A 20,021-nucleotide genomic window follows, 5' to 3' on the forward strand; every position below is an offset into this window, starting at 1 on the left:
TGATTGAGTGACTAATGCTTTCACTTACCATATTATTGCTAATAGAGGACCCACCATTGCCTCCCCATTACCCAAGAATGTAGTCCCCTCCCAAGTGTGCCTTCCAGCCCACACAGCCTGGCTGCAGACCCTCCCGAACCCCACTTCCCACCTCTCTGTTCCTCAGCCCCACTGCCTCACATGTTCTTCTCCACAAATATTTTCTGTCCTTTTTAGACAGTTTATCTTGCTTGATAACCTTCCTTTTCCTTCCAGTATCTTGCAGTTCTATGCCCCATCAAGACCCAGCTCAAATGCCTCCCTCTCCACCATGGTCTTGATCGCTATGGTCAGCATGAAGCACTTTTACTGTAGTATGGGTATAGATCTTTGTTTTCAACTTGTGTGTAGCAGTGATCAGGTTATTCCTTAGAGTGTAGTTATTTGTTTTCACACTTACATTTCTTGGGCCAAGGCTTCTGCTTTTTGCCTTTTTAAATTTTGTATTTCCCATTTCCTAGCAGACTGCCTTTCATTCACTCTTTACCAAGTATTCACCCCACCATGGGCCAGGCCTTGTTCTTGACACTGGGGATGGAGCCAGAAATAAAATATAAAAGTTCCTACCCTCATGTTTGGGGTTAGTAGATACAAACTATGACATATGGAATGAATGGGTAAAAGGTCTTACTGTACAACACAGGAAACTATATTCAATGTCCTGGAATAAACCATAATGGAAAAGAATATCTTAAAAAGAATATATATATATATCATGTATATGTAGAACATATATGTACATAGAACATACATATATCTGAGTCACTTTGCTATACTGCAGAAATTAACACAACATTGTAAATCAACTATACTACTATTATAAAAAAAACACCCAGGCCAAAAAGACAAAAAAAAAAAAACCTACCCTCATGGAGCTTATATTTAGCCAAAGAAGAAAGTCTATTAATAAAACAGATAAATTATCACTCTGGGTTCTGTTGAGAAAAATAGAGCAAGGTGATTCAGGGAATTCTGGAGGTGAGGCGTGAGGGTAATTTAAAATGGATTTTCGGGGAGGCGGTAAAAAATCTGCCAGCAATACAGGAGACCAAGGTTCAATCCCTGGGTCGGGAAGATCCCCTGGAGGACAAAATAGCAGCCCACTCCAGTATTCTTTCCTGGAGAATCCCATGGACAGAGGAGCCGGGCTACAATCCAGGCTACTCTCACAAAGAATCAGACAGGACTAAGTGACCAACACTTGTACTTTTTCACTTTCACTTTCTCCCCAAGGAGGTCCCATTTGGGTGAAGATTTATGGGGGTAAGAGGGCAATCATGTCCATTTCTGGGGGGTAGCGCAGGAAATGCTGAAGGTATCCACGGTTCACCTGGAGGCTGGCATGTCTGGAGCCAGGAGAAAGACATGGACAAAGTCAGAGCAGAGTGAGCATTCAGAGGTAGGGGTCGTGTTTACCCTGAGCAGGAGTTGAGCTAAACAGTGATCTGATCTGTTTTAAAATGACCAGACCACTGTGGAAAGAAGTGGCTAGGTTTCGGATCAGGATTTCCTGGCACACTGAGTGTAGTTCAGTTCAGTTCACTTGCTCAGTTGTGTCCGACTCTTTGTGACCCCATGAATTGCAGCATGCCAGGCTTCCCTGTCCATCACCAACTCCCAGAGTTCACCCAGACTCACGTCCATTGAGTCAGCGATGCCATCCAGCCATCTCATCCTCTGTCGTCCCCTTCTCCTCCTGCCCCCAATCCCTCCCAGCATGAGTCTTTTCCAATGAGTCAACTCTTCACATGAGGTGGCCAAAGTACTGGAGTTTCAGCTTTAGCATCATTCCTTCCAAAGAACCTCCAGGACTGATCTCCTTTAGAATGGACTGGTTGGATCTCCTTGCAGTCCAAGGGACTCTCAAGAGTCTTCTCCAACACCACAGTTCAAAAGCATCAATTCTTCGGTGCTCAGCTTTCTTCACAGAGTGTAGGGTGGGTGAGAAATTGAGCCATTGAAGGAGACCCTGAGGATTTTGCCTGAGAATCAGAAAGGATGGAGCCACCATTAATGAGGAGTGGAGACTGTAGGTTTGGGGGAACAAGGTCAGAAGGACATCTATGTCTACTGATGTATAAAGCTGCCCACAATATATTAAGTAAAAAAACTTCACACTTAGACGTATGGAGGTGGGGAGCCTGGGAAAACATATGTTTAAGAGCCACCAATTAACTGATTAGGATGTGGCATTATTGGGGAATTCACCTTCTATTTTTCATGTGCATATAATCCACAAATCCAGCGATATGAGGAGTACAAAATGCATGACGTGGCCCCTCCGTCAGTGCATGTGAGAAGGCGAACAGCAAAGACGGATAAGGTAGGGCCGTCAGACCAAGGTCTAAGCTCTCAGCTTTGCAGGTTTCCTTCATCATTCACCAGAAAGTGCTCAAACCTGGAAACGTTTCTAAATGTATGGACAGTGCAGTGAAAGTGGCATTAATTGTTTGCTTAGGAAAATTCTTTCTTGTAACTCCATTCAGAATACCATATTCTAAGCCGCAATGTGACTTGGTAAATATAGATTTAGAACAAGAGATGTGAGGATATTTCTATCCAAAAAGACTACTTTGGCAAATTGCTATTTTTTTCTGTCAAGCTGTTTCTCCCCAGCAAACTAATCACTTTTAGAATCAAAGAAACTTTGACGTACTGAGACATACTGAGAATTCTAATGGTTCAAGTTGCTCAGTTAAAGAATCTGTCCTTAATTTACACCAGGCAAGGAACAATTCAAGGTATTAAGGGACATATAACTGATTTGAAAATGTGAATAATATGCTAGAAATTAGTTATATAAAGAAAGAATAGATTGTCTATTTGCTGATGAGCTCTTTCTAAAAGAAAACTATTTTTTCAATCTGTTTTTTCTAAGAGGGCCAAGTGCTGCAGAACCTTCCAAGGAGAATTTTGCAGATACCATAGCAAAAGGAAAAGTAACACAGGCAAGTGGCGCATCCTAAAAGACAGAACAGTACTTGTCCAGAAACTGAGCAGTCAAACCACGGTTGGGAAGAGACTTGGTCTACGTATGGTAAAGGGAACTGTCCAAAGTTCAGGCGGGAAAAAAACAGAAGTAAAACCAATGAATCACTGAAGCAGTCATTAGCATGTTTATTGTGTACACACCACAAAAATATAGTTTGCAAGACACGAGCACACAAACCAAGACTTGGAATGAGGCTCCGAGGTATATTGTTATTAATATAAAGTAGCTTATACAGTGTGGAGGCAGTGATTGCTTATTCTTCACAGTGTTTCATGACAATATTAGAATTTCCTTAAATGAAAGAAATTGGTTCATGATGATCTCATATCAGTTTAGGGCAACAGTTTTAGTTTTACTTATTGTTTCCAGAGGCATAAGCAAGAAGTGACCCAGATCAAGTTAGCGTCACTCATCTTGCAAAATGAGGTAAATTAATCTTTGCTTTTATAACTAAACGGGTTTTGTCCCCTCAAGGAATTTTCAAGTCTGGTTTCCATTTGTGTTTGGTTTTAACAATTACCTGCTTTGTTCTTTCTCTCAGCAAGCTCAGAGTCTGAGCAACTTGTCTAGCAACTTGTATGCCATAGAATGTGAGCAACTTGTATAGCACAGCTGCTGCTAAGTCGCTTCAGTCGTGTCCGACTCTGTGCGACCCCATAGACAGCAGCCCATCAGGCTCTACCATCCCTGGGATTCTCCAGGCAAGAACACTGGAGTGGGTTGCCATTTCCTTCTCCATTGTGTGAAAGTGAAAAGTGAAAGTGAAGTCACTCAGTTGCCTCCGACTGGTAGCGACCCCATGGACTGAAGCCTACCAGGCTCCTCCATCCATGGGATTTTCTAGGCAAGAGTACTGGAGTTTAGCACAGAGTATGAGCACATTGGTGACTTTTGATTACCACTCTTGGTGTAGCCAGGCTGAAGAGTCACTGAATCTTTGATTCACATATTCACTGAATCCAGTAGTCATCAAAATTGAGTGTCCTGTATTTGCTATTACCAACAGTTGCATCAACATCACAGACCTGGGAGGTCAGATCGTTGCGTTCCTCAAGTTGTCTAATTCTGATGGATATCGCTGATGTGTGTGTGGCTGCTGAAAAGTTTTTTAAACCCTTAAGAGGATACAACACACTAGAAAGTTTAATATGATGACAATACGGAGGTCAGTAGCCAAGGATTGAAAAATTCCCCAGAGCAGATTTTCAGAGGCCAAGATTTCACCAATGAAACAGCTCGAATGGGTTATAATCAGATTCAGACTTTACCTTTCTAAGTCAATCTAACTTTTTTGAATGATTCACACAGCCCAACATAATGTATGAGCAATCACATATTCTCTTGACTGCGTAGAACAGGATGAATGTGAGGGTGTTTTATTTCAGGAGGGTGTTACAGGTGAGTCTTCACCTAACTGGGCGTCTGTGTAATGTGAACTATCAGGTAATTTAATAAGAAGTGTTTCTATGGAAACAGAAAGAAAACCAAGGGTAATAGTTTCAGCAAATTATACATTCAGTTTTGAAATTTGGAGAACAGCTAGTTGAGAATATTTCTAGGTTTGAGTTCAAAGCATCTTTAGCAGATGGAATGAGGGTGGCAGTCTCAGTTGGATGGATTTCTCTGGTTTGCCGTTTGACTATATATATATGTTAATTGATGGATGATTACAATATTGTGATGGCCTCTGCCATATATCAACATGAATCGGCCCACAGACATACATTTGTCCCCTCCCTCCTGAACCCCCCTCCCACTTCCCTCCCCACCCCATCCCTCCAGGTTGTTAGAGAGTACTGACTTGGGTTCCCTGCATCATACATCAAGCAGTTTGACTATCTTTGATGAAGTCGTCAGCTGTTCTGTTGGACATTCTTGAGTGGCCCACACAGCAACAGGCCTGAAGGTTGTCCGTGTGAAATTTACTGTGCTAATGTCTCTGAAGTTTAAAGTCAATAACACAGCCCCCAAGACAACAAACTGGACCAGAATCTGAGAATGGGTATGCTACAGTTTTCTATTGAGACACAATTTTTATAGTTACCCATTTCTGCCAAAGATATTGACAGTGAAACTAACTTGTTAAAACAAAAGGTCTAGTCTTAATATTCATATCAATGTAGTAACAATAGTAATCCTATGCATATTCTCAAATATAACATTTCAGCCTAAGTTTTATTGATTAAAGTCAACCTTAGTTCTTTAACACTGTCTGGTAATAAGGAATCTCAGATTAAATTTTTAAAGTTTCTTTAGGATAAGAAACCAAGCTAAGAACTTGTCTAATTGTGTCCTGCTACAAGAAGAAAAGATTCTTATTGGACTTATATAAACACATATATTGTCATGAAAAAAAATATATTTAATAAAGGTTTCTGAATTCTGGAGGGATTGGATAGAGAGAAAAAAATGTTTTAACTCGTGTTTACAGAAGTATACTTTATCAAACAGGTATGAGTATAAATAGCTTTTTTAAGAGAGGAGAAAAAGGGCCCTTCAAATCTGGAAAATAAAACATTAAAGAACCAACAGTGTTTTAAATGAAGTCATAAAAATTATAATCATCTTCATCAGTTCATTCAGTCTCCTGTAATTAATTTTTGTTTTACTTCATCTTGGGTTTGAAGCTTTATGATTCTATCAGTTTTCCATTAAACTTCAGAAATTCTTGCCCAGTTCAGTAGTATGATCTTAAAGTTATCAGAAACCTGTATTCTAAAGTTCTTGCCAGCGTCTTTTCCATGAATCTGTTTGCAGATTCATTTTGCTGTAGTCGATTGTAAATGCTTTCAGAGAAGAATAGAGCATAAAAAGATTTAAAAACACCATCGTTCAGGATCTGGTGAGAGAAAGTTCACCTGAATGATACAATTGAAAAGCAAATTGTTATTTTTATAATATACAGTATTATAAAGTAATAACTGGAATTATGACTAAGAGCATTGTACCAGGACATATCAGATTTTTAGGAATTTTGTGTAATTTCTGGAGCACTTATATAGCCATGTAAATGTAATCTAAGATGTAATCTAAAAAAACATTACTTTTTATTTTACCATGTTTTCCATGCAACTTAACATATCAAATAAGCGTAAATAAACTAACATTTTTCTTTTATAAGGAGAGAGAGAGTATCTCTTGGGATCTTCCATGGGCCCTCTCTGGAAAATCCCAAAGTTAGTTTAAGGTCAAAAAGATAATTCAGAATTTGATTTGGGGAAGTTTGTCCAAAATGTCAAAAGGTTTAAAACACTTGAACAAATAGGATTACAGGTCATTGTAAACAATACCTAATCTATTCAACCAGAGTGACAAAGGATTTCAAAGAATAATCGAGGAAGGTATATAGTTATAAAAAACCTTAGCTCTTTTAATAGAGAGAACTCAGTTTTCTTAATCAAAAATGTGATGAAGACAATGTGAAGCCCCAGAAAGTATTTTGATAAAACACAGAGTCCTTGTTTTCTAGGCAGGTTACTTTAAGGATAAGGAAGACCTTGCAGAGCTTATTAGGAGCAGACCAATGGTCTAATACCATTTTGTCCTTTTAGCAGATGAAAGCATGTTAAGTTTTAGTTTTACATAGGACACTACTTATTAAAGATTATTTTAAAAACCTTTATAATAAGTCCATTCAATTTCAGCCAGCTTTCACTTCACAACATAAAATTCCTTTCCACAAACCTGTGACTTTCTATATTCATTTAGGTTTTGTCTTATTCTTTTCCTTTCTTACTCTAGAACAAGTAGTTACTATATTTCAGACACCTTTACCCTCTTTTTCCTTAACAAAAACACATTTTATATCCCTTGCATACTCTGCATATAAAAATACATCCCATTTTCTTCCCATATTTTGTATGAAAAGTTGTTTCCCTTCATTCATTGTTTCTTATAGTTTTGTCCTACACATTAATTATAAAATTTAACCTTTAGTAGCTTTTGCCTTCCAGTGAAGGCTAGGAAAGAGGTACTTACCAATTGTCTATCACATATTAGCATCCTGTGGTGGATTAGCTTCCCAGGTGGCTCACAGGTAAAGAACATGCCTGACAATGCAGGAGACAGTCAGTCAGTTCAGTCGCTCAGTCGTGTCCGACTCTTTGCAACCCCATGAATCGCAGCACGCCAGGCCTCCCTGTCCATCACCAACTCCCGGAGTTCACTCAGACTCACGTCCATCGAGTCGGTGATCCATCCAGCCATCTCATCCTCTGTCGTCCCCTTCTCTTCCTGCCCCCAATCCCTCCCAGCATCAGGGTCTTTTCCAATGAGTTAACTTTTCGCATGAGGTGGCCAAAGTACTGGAGTTTCAGCTTTAGCATCATTCCTTCCAAAGAACACCCAGGACCGATCTCCTTTAGAATAGGGGGGACAGTAAGAGACACCAATTCGATCCCTGATTTGGGAATGATTTGGGTAGATCATTTGGGTAGATTCTACCCAGATCATTCTGGAGGAGGAAATGGCAACCTGCTCCAGTAATCCCATGAACAGAGGACCCTGGCGGGCTACAGTCCTTGGGGTCACGAAGAGTCAGACATGACTGAGCATCTGAGCACCACCTCCAGTAGTTTAGCAAATTTATAAATGTATAATTATGAAAACTTGTATTTTTTAAAGATATGTTTTTTATAGTATAACTTTTACTATGGTAAAAGACATTTATTAATAGACCCAATTACCTTTTGTCTGTCTGTAAAATAAAAATTAAAAAGCCAAAAGTAGATGAACATGTTTAATGATCAATGTCTCAGTATATTATCTTATTTGGAAATAATCTAGATATTCAATGAATATCTGTTATTTAGTTTAACTTAGTATAAACTTTTATCTTGTTTATTTAAATTACTTGTTTTTAACAATCATTCTTAGTTGTTAGACATCAAACAACTAAACGTCCTCTTAAGTTATTTTTCTTATTGACAAATTTTGTAACATAGAGATAGCATGAGCTTATGTGACAGAGCAAACCCAGGTAGGAAAAATTGTGTTTTTATTACATTTAATGTCAACAACTCTGAAGACATGTTTGTTTTTATTGAACCAATAAACTTAAACTACATTTTTTTCCAAAGTATTCTTTTATTAAAATTTTTTTTTAGTTTTATACAATTTTTAAAACTTGCTTTCCATTTACAGTTATTACAAAATGTTGACTGCATTCCCCAAGTTGTACCATACGTTCTTACAGCCTCTCTTACACCTAATTGCTTGGACTTCCCACTTCTTCACCCTGATGTTGCCCCTCCCCCATGCCCTGGTAACTGCTAACTTGTTCTATCTCTGAGACTCCTTTTTTTCGTTATATTCACTGTAACAGTTCAATACAACTGTTTTTGTTGTAGTTTTTAGATTCCACTTATAACTGATATAATATAGCATTTGCCTTTCTCTGACTTATTTCACTTAGCATAACGTCCTCTAAGTGCATCCGTGTTGCTACAGTGGGTAATATTTCATTTTTTATAGGTGAGTAGCATTCCACTGTATGTGTACACCACGTCTTCTTTATCTGTTCATCTGTTGAGGGACAGACACTCTGCTTGCTTCCATATCTTAGCTATTGTAAACCATGTTGCTATGAACATTGGGGTGCATGTTGTCTTTGAACTGGTGTCTTTGGTGTTTTCTGATATATAGCCCAGGAGTGGAATTGCTGTGTTATACGGTAGCTCTATTTTCAGTTTTTTGAGAAATCCCCATACTGTTTTCCACAGTGGTTGCAATAATGTATGTTCCCATCAGTGAGTCCACCAGGTTCCCTTTTCTCTACATTGTCACCGACATCTGTTACTTGTGTTCTTTTTGACGATAGTCGTTTTGACAGGTGTGAGGTGGTATCTCATTACGGTTTTGCATTTCCCTGTTAATTAGTGATGTTGGGCATCCTTTCATGTGTCTGTTGGTTATCTGCATTTCTTCTTTGGAAAAATGTCTACTCAGTTCTATGCCCATTTTGTAATCAGATTGTTTGCTTTTTTATGTAGAGTTGTATGAACTGTTTATACATGTTGGATATTAATCCCCTTTCAGGCATATCACTTGCAAATATTTTTCCCATTCAGTAGGTTACCTTTTGTTTTGTCAATAGCTCACATTACTATGCAAATGCTTTTAAGTTTTATTAGGTCTTTTTTTTTTTTTCTTTTATTTCCTTTACTTTAGGAGGTGGATCCAAAAAAAAATATTGCTGTGATTTATGTTAAAGAGTGCTCTGCCTATGTTTTCTTCTAGGAGTTAAACTAGCTTCCATTTATCAAAGATTATCTTCAGTTCAGTTCAGTGGCTCAGTCGTGTCCGACTCTTTGCGACTCCATGAATTGCAGCACGCCAGGCCTCCCTGTCCATCACCAACTCCCGGAGTTCACTCAGACTCATGTCCATTGAGTCAGTGATGCCATCCAGCCATCTCATCCTCTGTCGTCCCCTTCTCCTCCTGCCCCCAATCCCTCCCAGCATCAGAGTCTTTTCCAATGAGTTAACTTTTCACATGAGGCGGCCAAAGTACTGGAGTTTCAGCTTTAGCGTCATTCCTTCCAAAGAAATCCCAGGGCTGATCTCCTTCAAAATGGACTGGTTGGATCTCCTTGCAGTCCAAGGGACTCTCAAGAGTCTTCTCCAACACCACAGTTCAAAAGCATCAATTCTTCGGCGCTCAGCCTTCTTCACAGTCCAACTCTCACAACCATACATGACCACAGGAAGGCAATGGCACCCCACTCCAGTACTCTTGCCTGGAAAATCCCAAGGACGGAGGAGCCTGGTGGGCTGCAGTCCATGGGGTTGCTAAGAGTCGGACACAACTGAGTGACTTCACTTTCACTTTTCACTTTCATGCATTGAAGAAGGAAATGGCAACCCACTCCAGTGTTCTTGCCTGGAGAATCCCAGGGATGGGGGAGCCTGGTGGGCTGCCGTCTATAGGGTCGCACAGAGTCGGACACGACTGAAGCAACTTAGCAGCAGCAGCAGCATCTCATATCATGTTAGCTTGAAAAACATTTGGGTTAGATTTTATATTCTGAGAAGTTTAGGAAAATTTAATTTATATAAACATTACTTTTCTTTAACTCAACTAAATATAACTCTTTTTAAAATATCACACAAAAATAATATACACGCACACACACATAAACAAAGACAGACGTGAATACAGATCTTTTAGCCTTCATTTAAAATTTTTAGCCGTGTCTCAGATACAAAACTCAAAAGAAAAACTGGATCCAAATTGTGTTTCTGGCAGGTGGACTAAGTTAAGATAACCTGCTTAGATGGACAAAGTCTTCTTTTACAAAAGGTTTCTGGGGCATCCTGTAAGGATTCTTTTAGAGAGGATACTTTTGGAGTCATCTTGTCTTTTAGTCAAAGAATGCATTCCATTGTCCCTAAGAAGTTTGGGATTTTCTCTTTTCAAGAGTGTCTCTTAAGGTGGCCTTATCTAAACTGAAATTTCCCCACAGTGGCCACTATCATTCTCAACCATCTAAAAGTCCACTCATTTTTCCGGAAAGGCACAAGATCCCGATCCACAGTGGGCATACATATAAAAGAGGGAGTCGTTAAAGGGAGAAGGAGGTCAGAGCAGGTGGAACTTATTTCTACCTTTAGGTTTCCTGAAACAAATAATCTATGTGGAGCCCAGTAATCCTGCTGCTGCCTAAACCCCAGGGGAATCACAGGTTTCTCCCCTCCCAGGCAGACTTCTAAAGAAGCTTACACATACAGAAACAGAAAGCAATAGTGCACAGTCAAGTTGGAGAACTCAGAATGCAAAGAGAGGAGAGCTCAGATCCAAGAGGCCTACCCCTCAAACTCCAGGGCCATGAGAAAGGAGCAGACAGGGTGGGCTCTGGGTCCCGGCACCTGTTGCTCATCGACCTTGGAGTCTTTGGGGATCTTCTCTGGATTCTACTTCTGATGCTGTGAACTGTCAAAAGTTTAGGAAAAAAGCAGAAGTAAAACCAGTGAATCACTGAAATAGTTGTATTAGTTTAAGTTTATTGTACACATACCACAAATAAAGAGTTTGCAAGACAGGAGCCCTCAAACCAAAACATGGAACAAGGTTCCGAGGCAGATTGTTATAAAGCAGCTTACACAGTGTGATGTGTGTGCTCAGTCATGTCTGATTCTTTGGGACCCAGAGGGATTGTAGCTCGCCAGGCTCCCCTGTCCATGGGATTTCCCAGGCAAAAATACTGGAGTGGGTTGCATTTCCTCCTTCAGGGAATCTTCCCGACCCAAGGATTGAATCTGATTCCTCTGCATCTTCTGCATTGGCAGTTGGATTCTTTACCACCATGCCACCTGGGAAGCCCAACTTATATAGTATTTGCTGTTTATTCTTCACAGTGGTTGTTTACAATATTAGAATTTTCTTAAATGAAAGGGAACTGGTTAGTGATGACCTCATTATCAGTTTCAGAGAACGACTGAAGTTTCACTTTTGACTTTCCCAGAGGCAGAAGCAAGAGGTGACTCAGGTCACATTAGCCTTGCTTGTCTTGCAAAACACACCAAATTAAGTTCTGCTTGTATAACTAAACTGATTTTGCTCAGGGCATTTTCAAGTCTGGTCCCATTTGTGTTTGATTTTAACAAAACCAAAAGGAGGCACTTGGGAGGGATGGTGTGAGTGTCATAGGGGGTGATTCCCCTCCTTCACTGCGCTCCTCCCTCTCACTGTCAGGAAATGGATAGCATGCAGGACCCATCTTCACAGAGAAGTAGAGATGGACCACAGAAGGGAGCTGGTATCTGAGCTGGGAAGGGGGCAGCTGGGAGAGCACTGACCTGAAAAAATAACCCAGGACCCAAGCCAAAGCATCCTTGGTGTGGTGACGGACATCGGTGCCTTTGGAGAGCTACCGAGGGGCACGACCAGCTGTTGGGCCCAGCATACTGTGCAAGTTAGGTAATTTGAATTTTGTTTGTTTGCTTGTTCTGGCTGCCCAGCATGTGGAACCCTAGTTCCCTGACCAGGGGTCAAGCCTGCGTCCCCTGCACTAGAAGTGCAGTTCACTGGACTACCAGGGGAGTCCCTCTTGAGCAGTTTAGAGTTCCAATTGCATGCCAGTCGTTACTTTCTGAGAGTTGGGAAGCGGACCAGTCTCCTAGCAGATGCCTCTAGGCTGTATGGATTGTGTATGGATTGGACAGTTGGACGGATGTGTTACTCCTCTAAATGCTAAATGTCACTGTTCACTACGGAGCCACGTTTGTTGGTGATTTTCCTAATTTTGCTCTGAATTCTGCGATCATGCCCCTTAAGTATACCCTGTAGCCTTCTGAATGTGAAAGTGTTAGCCACTCAGCTGAGTCTGACTCTTTGCGACCCCGTGGACTCTAGGCCGCCAGGCTCCTCTGTCTGTGGAATTTTCCAGGCAAGAATACTGAGGTGGGTCGCCCTTCCCTTCTCCAGGGGATCTTCCCAACTTGGGGATCGATCCCAGTTCTCTCGCATTGCAGGCGGATTCTTTACCGTCTGAGCCACCAGGGTAGCCTTCTAAGTGCTTAAAATTCACAGAGGATGAGATGGATGGATGGCATCACTGACTCAATGGACACGAGTTTGAGTAAACTCCAGGAGTGGGTGATGGACAGGGAGGCCTGGCATGCTGCAGTCCATGGGGTCGCAAAGAGTCGGACACGACTGAGTGACTGAACTGAACTGAACTGATAATTTTATATATTTATTTATTTTTGGCTGCACTGGGTCTTCATTGCTGCACAGGCTTTCCTCTAATTGGGGCAAGCAGGGGCTACACTTCGTTGCAGCACGCAGGCTTATCATCGTGGTGGCTTCTCGTCATGGAGGACAGGCTCTGGGGCGCACGGGTTTCAGTAGTTGCAGCGTGTGGGCTCCGTGGTCATGGCTCCCATGCTTTACAGCTCGGGCTCAATAGTTGTGGCAAACAGGCTTGTTGCTCAGAGGCATGTGGGATCTTCCTGGACCAGGGATCAAACCCGTACCTCTTGCATTGGCAGACGGATTCTTTACCACTGAGCCACCGAGAAGCCCCAAGGTTGATGATTTTTTAGGTCTTTTCCAGGTTTTTTTTTTGTGCAGGGGAACTGTATGAAATGAGAAACTGCCTTAGGTCACCTTTCACGCAGTGTGTGTGTAACACCAGCTGGCTGTGGAAGACTAGGCATCAGGCAAGTTACCAACATTTTATAAGTCCTTGGTTTCACTGGTTTTTATTCTGGTGATGTAGCGGTTCTGGTTCAGGTTCTGAGTTGTTGATTAGTTCCTCTGGCCTTGAGAAAGATGCAAGATGATATATGACCTTTACCGGTGCCTGTCTGAACTCTGCAAAGCAACCTCTGGTCTCAGATATTTTATGTTGCTTTTTTTTGTCCTTCCAAAGAAATCATCAGCATAATTTCTAAGAGACTGTTTGAAGGATTTTTGTACAAGGTCATACCCTGCTCCACTGAGAGAACATCAAAAGCCTATCTTCCTTTCTCTTTCAGTTTCCTCATTGAATTCCTAAGCAGTCACTGTTAAGCTGGAATAAATCTGCATTTCTGCTTTCTTTTTCTTAACCACAAATGGGTGGGCTCTAGCGACAGTAAGACAGCAATTTATAAAAATGGGCTTCCAGTTATTGAGCTCTTGCCATATACTTATCAAAGAGCCTGATGTGGATTAACTTCCTTAATTATCATGGCAGCGCTAGGAAGGAGGTACTATTATGATCCCATTCTATAGATGAGAAAATCAAGGGTTAGATAGGTTAAGGGGTTTGCACAGCATCACCCAGCAACTTCATGGGGAAGGAAGAGGCTACCCACTCCAGTATTCTTGCTTGGAGAATTCCATGGACAGAGGAGCCTGGTGGGCTACAGTCCATGGGGTTACAACGAGTCGGACACGACTGAGCGATTATCCCTCACTCACCCAGCAACTCAGTGGCAGAGCCTAGATTTGAAACCGGAGTCTCTGGATCAGGGACACATTCTCAGGGATCCAGCTCAGTTCTGTGTCCCCACTGTAATGGAGAGTGGAAGAAGGACCGTTTTGACCATCACTTTTGGTCTTAGCCTATGAGCAGCTTGTCAGTTTGTTGGAGGAAGAGATCCAAGTTCCGTGCTTAGGGCTTGACGATCATGTGCAGTAGTAACCTAGCATTTCTTAGCCATAGCGTCCTACCACAAGCCACATAAGATTCTCCCTGCATTTCCTTCTCAGATCTTGAACTTCCTGAACTTACCTATCTTCCCGGATTTCTTTTATGCTCTGGTTTGTTTCACATCTATTTCAGGCCTGAGGAGTTGGTGTCAGAGCTTGGCAAGAGAGTGCCAGCATCATGAAAAGTCGTTTGTTTTGGGTTCTTGGAGCTTCGACTTTGGGTTAGAAAGGCTTGTTATGATGCTATTTCAAAGCTCTGAATCAGGGACTTCCCACCACAAGGATTTCATTTTCAGTTAGCCTGTGATCAGACTGCTTTACAGTTGTTTTTTTTTTTTTTAATGTGTTTGTTTTTTGCCTTTAGGGACCGAAAGGCTCATAAAATAATTGCATGTGGCGAAAAGTCTAGAAAAGATTCTTTAGAACTGGTGAATCACAAGTGTTAAAAGCAATCACTTCATTGTCATCTATAAAATTAATAATGTTACCCAACCTTTATTATACCTCCCAGGATGTCCTGAGGATTCATTTCATTTCAGATCTATAAAGTACAACTAGCTCTTTAGGAAAAACATATGTTTTGAGTATTTGTAAGGTCTTAAAAAAAATTATATATAACATCAATCACTGCTAAGTGAGGAAGCCGTTCCTTGGCCTTAATTATTTCCCATACTTAGGGCAAACACCTGGAGCTCACTTGGAGCTCTTGGGTATGATCTGATTCATCAGGGCAGCTTCTGTTAAATGATCATCACCTCAGAATCCATGTGCTTCTCCAGGAGCTCTGGACAGTCACTTCATTATTTTTGTGGGAAATAATGGCAGGTATCAGATAAGATATTTGGGCTGTGGTTAACAGAGTATCTGAATGTATTAGCTATAGTAAAAGATTCAGCTGCTGTTAAAAGAAACCCAACAATAATATGCCTTAAAAATGAAGGTTTGTTTCCTCATGTATCAGTCCCTGGCGGGTGTCCCACATCAGTGGGAGAGGAGGCTTTCATGACAAGCCATGCTCAACGTAACTTCTTTCTTCTGATCCTCGCCAGCTCAGCCCACGGGAAGTGAGTGTTTGAGAGGTGTGCACTGGGCCAGGAGTGGCACACACTCCTCTATTCACATTCCATTAGCAGGAATTTCATCTGGTGGATAATTCCCAGTGCAGAGGAGGCTGGGCAGCCAAACGCCTAGCTCTTCTAACGTGATGGAAGAAAGGGAGAATGGATTTTCATAGACAGCTAGCTAACAGTCTTCTAAAAAATTTTATTGAAATATAGTTGATTTACAATGTTGTGTTTCATGTGTACAGCAAAGTGGTACAGATATATATATATATATATTAGTGTGTGTCTGTGTGTATTCTTTGTTAGATTCTTTTCCATTGTAGGTTATTTCAAGATATTAAATATAGTTCCCTATGCTTTACAGCTATGGCCCTGATGGCTCAGACGATAGTCTCCCTGCAGTGTGGGAGACCTGGGTTCGTTACCTGGGTCAGGAAGATCCCCTGGAGAAGGGAATGGCAACCCACTCCAGTATTCTTGCCTGGAGAATCCCATGGACAGAGGAGCCTGGTGGGCTACAGTCCATGGGGCCGGAAGGAGTCAGACATGACTGAGCAACTAACACTTACTTATATGCTATACAATAGGTCCTTGTTGGTTATCTATTAATATTTTAGATACAGTAGTGTGTATTTGTTATTCCCAAACTCCTAATTTATTCCCACCTCCGCCAACCTTTCCCCTTTGGTAACCATAAGTTTGTTTTCTATGTCTGTGAGTCTCTTTCTGTTTTGTAAATAATTTCATTTGTATCTTTTTTTAAATGTTTAACTTTTATATTAAAGTTGATTAATAATGTTGTGTTAGTTTCAGGTGTACAGCAGAATGATTCAATTATACATGTACATGTATCTATTCTTTTTCGAATTATTTTCCTATTTAGGTTGATAATATTGAACAGAATTCCCAGTGCTATACAGTAGGTCCTGGTTGGTTATCCACTTTAAATATAGCAGTGTGTACGTATCCATCCCAAACTCCCAATCTGTCCCTCTCTCCCATCCTTCCCCCCTGGTAACCATACGTTCATTCTCTAAGTCTGTGAGTCTGTCTCTGTTTTGTAAATAAATTCATTTGTATCATTTATTTAAATTCCACTTATAAGTGATAGCATATATTTGTCTTTCTCTGACTTACTTCACGTAGTATAATCTCTGAGTCCATCTGTATCGCTGCAAATGACATTTCATTCTTTTTTATGGATGAGATAATATTCCACTGTGTATATATACCACATCTTCTTTATACATCCCTCTATTGATGGACACCTAGGTTGATGGCTAAAGCCTTGCCACAGTCAGTCCCTCTCTCCACCAAGTATCATGAATACATGCCGGGAGCCGGCGAGAGACATTCCACTCGTGACAAAGGTCATGAGGAAGGAGGCTCGGCATACGCAAAGGCGGGATCGAGCCTCAGGAGTCCCCCCGGATATTCTCGAGCATTTACCCCCAAAAAACCAGAGTCTGCCTACTTTATTGCTTTGTGCTCTCACCTCTGACTTTACTGGGGGCTGTCCCCGACCACCATCTCGCTCTCTCTGTCAAAGAGTTAACTTACAGCTCCAATTAATAAAGTTCCTGGGCAATTAGGAGTGTTTAAATCCAAACCCCTCAGATGGCTCTCTAACTCGCCTGACAAGTTTACCCGGACTCCTACAGCTATGCATACGATTGTTTACAGTCTCCCAGCCTCGAGAGGCATGGGAAGCTTAAGATATTCAAATAGCTTAGAGCCTCTCAGAGAGTTAGAAACTGTCAGAATAAAACTAGTAAAAGATTTCATTGATGAGCCAATGCTTGTTGCCAAGTTTCCACATCCCCTGAATTGTATCCTTGAATATGTATTAATTAATAGTTGGTATGTAGAAAAAATAAGTAGTGGCCTTGGTGTTAGTAACTTTAGACCCTTAAGGTAATAAATTCTTTCCTTTTTTGTAAACCCATTACACATCCGCCCTATAGGAATGCAATTTTATCTTCGGAAGATGGCGACAAACCTTAAAATAATTACTCTTAGAGAAAATAAGTCTTTGTTGATAAGTCCTTGTCAAAAGTCATAAAATGTTAATAGGCCTTCTGGCCAGAAGATGATGTAAATCACCTAAACCATTTGTATAGGATAAATTTGCAGGAAAGAAACCCTGGTTTTTGATAAGGATCAAAATCTGCTGACTTTGCATCCCCTATTATCCTCTATGTGTAACTTAGGGTATAAAAGCCCCTGTTGAAAATAAAGCTACGGGCCTTGTTCACCAACGCTTGGTCTCCCCATGTCATTCTTCCCCTTAACTTCCAGCTGAGTCTCCATCTGGAGCGTGGATATCCTCTGCGACCATTTATTTGCCTGGGCTTCTAAGACCCACTCGAGAAGGTGTCTAAGGTGGGGCACCTTCCGCTATTCGAGAGGGCGCCTGCAGCCTCCGTGGTCAGAGCTAACCTGGTGTCATGGGTTATATTGATTTTCCGTGTAAACCAAGCTACTCAGCTTTTCTCCACTGAATTTTCCTACTGAGCTATCCTCATTCTATTACTCTTTATATCTTTGATAAATAAATAAATAAATAGGTCACCTAGGCCATCTCTCCTTCGAATACCCTGGATCAGCCGGGGCTGGACCTCGGCAAATACCCTCTTTCCAACACATAGAACCCAACTGCTCCATCCCAAGGGAGACAGACAAGAGCCCATACAGTAAACATACCAGCTCAAAGTCCATGGTTTCTGGGGAATGCACAGTCGCTTCCATCAGGTTTGGATATGCTTCTAATGGCCTGGCCACCTGTGAACTCAAATACAAGTTACCTCCTCTTGTACACTCATACTCACACTTGATATACAATGATGGAACAGTGATTAGAAAACCGCAGTTGGAACTCCCATTTGAAAAAGAGGAGAAAGAAATGCACGTAGCAGCCCCTGGCCCATAGCAATGCTGGTACCATGGAACAGGCGGTGGGCAAGACCCCTGCCCTGGCAGAGGAGGGCGTTCCCTGATTAGACCCTAGCTCTCTTCTTCAGGAGGACCCTCTTGTCCATGGCTGTGTGTGTCCCTTGGCCTCGTCTTTGAGGGAGGGGAGGCTCTTCCTATTCAGTTTCCCCTTTAGCCATGTCTGAAGCGGGCATTAGAGACGTGCCCTTGTTAGTGGCTCTACTGTTTTATCTACATGCTGACAGCCGGAGGTCTCAGTACAGTGGTCACAGGGTTTATTGGCTTGGCTGTAGTACGTTTGCAAATACAAATCCCTCTGAGACTCAGCTGCCTTCTGATGTATTAACTTCTCGGCAGTTCACAGACCAGAGGTCTCTCACAAATCCTTTCCAAGTCCTGGGTCTTGAGCCTTATTTCTCTACTTCCTTGCCTCCCACACTGAAATCAGTGGCAGCTCTATGCAGGCCTCTGGAACAGTAGACTTCAGGAGAAATGCAACGTGCATTTTCTCATCTCTAATCTCCTGATGTCTGAGATAGAGAAGCCATTGGCATTTCCCACCTGTCAGTTCAGTTCAGTTCAGTTCAGTCGCTCAGTCGTGTCCAACTCTTTGAGACCCCGTGGACTGCAGCACTCCAGGCTTCCCTGTTCATCACCAACTCCCGGAGCCTACTCAAACTCAAGTCCACTGAGTCGGTGATGCCATCCAACCATCTCATCCTCTGTCATCCCCTTCTCCTCCTGCCTTCAATCTTTCCCAGCATCAGGGTCTTTTCCAATGAGCCAGCTCTTTGCAACAGGTGGCCAAAGTATTGGAGTTTCTGCTTCAACATCAGTCCTTCCAATGAACACCCAGGACTGATTTCCTTTAGGATGGACTGGTTGGATCTCCTTGGTGTCCAAGGGACTCTCAAGAGTCTTCTCCAACACCACAGTTCAAAAGTATCAATTCTTCGGTGCTCAGCTTTCTTTATAGTCCAACTCTCACATCCATACATGAGGACTGGAAAAACCATAGCTTTGACTAGACGGACCTTTGTTTGCAAAGTAATGTCTCTGCTTTTTAATATGCTGTCTAGGTTAGTCATAACTTTCCTTCCAAGGAGCAAGTGTCTTTTAATTTTATGGCTGCAGTCACCATCAGACATATCAGATGATTTTTGTTTTCTTTTTCTCTTTAAAAGAATCAAGGGACTTTCTTGGCACAGACCAAATTTTGGAAGACATTTTTCTTGTGTCTGTTCTTTTTTTCTTAACAGTTTTATCTAATTATCTTATTTTATTTCTATTGAAGTATGGTTGATTTACAATGTCATGTTAATTTCAGGTGTACAGCACCTGAAAATGATTCAGTTATTGCAAAATATGGAATACAGTTTCTCATGCGATACAGTAGGACCTTGTAATTTATCTATTTTACATATAGTATCATGTATGTGTTAACCCCAGTCTCCTAATTTATCCCTCCCCCATCCCCCTGTGATGACCGTGTTTGTTTCTATGTCTATGAGTCTCTTTATGTTTTGTAAACAAGTTCACTTGTATCTCTTCTTTTAGATTTCACATATAAGTGATATCATATGATATTTGTCTTTGGCTTACTGCACTTAGTATGGTAATCGCTGGGTACATCTGTATGGCTGCAAATGGCATTATTTCATTCTTTTTATGGCTGAGTAATATTCCATTATATCTATGGACCACATCTTTATCTATTTGTCTGTCAATGGACATTTAAGCTGTTTCCATGTCTTGGCCACTTGCCTAGCTATAATGAAAGAAGGGAGGGTAGATTTTGACGCTATACCAGCCTATAGTAATAAAACAATAAAGACTTCATTGATTCACATTACAAAAA

At 41.3% G+C, this 20,021-nt stretch overlaps 1 protein-coding gene across 10 annotated transcripts in view; it reads left to right on the forward strand.

Annotated features, from left to right (window-relative positions):
* Positions 1-20,021, forward strand: part of TMEM150C (transmembrane protein 150C) — a 115,266-nt gene that overhangs the window by 57,784 nt on the left and 37,461 nt on the right. The window contains exon 1 of one of the 10 annotated variants that reach the window (XM_086405127.1): positions 11,521-11,948. The exons of the other annotated variants lie outside the window; for them this stretch is intronic. The gene's annotated coding sequence lies outside the window, so the exon portion shown is untranslated. Of the gene's footprint in view, positions 1-11,520; positions 11,949-20,021 lie in introns of those variants that run through there. 10 annotated transcript variants of the gene reach the window in all.

This window comes from Bos grunniens, chromosome 6 (assembly GCF_055505025.1).
Source record: "Bos grunniens cultivar Pamir isolate PY7600 chromosome 6, Bosgru_T2T1.0, whole genome shotgun sequence".
Taxonomy (NCBI): domain Eukaryota; kingdom Metazoa; phylum Chordata; class Mammalia; order Artiodactyla; family Bovidae; genus Bos; species Bos grunniens.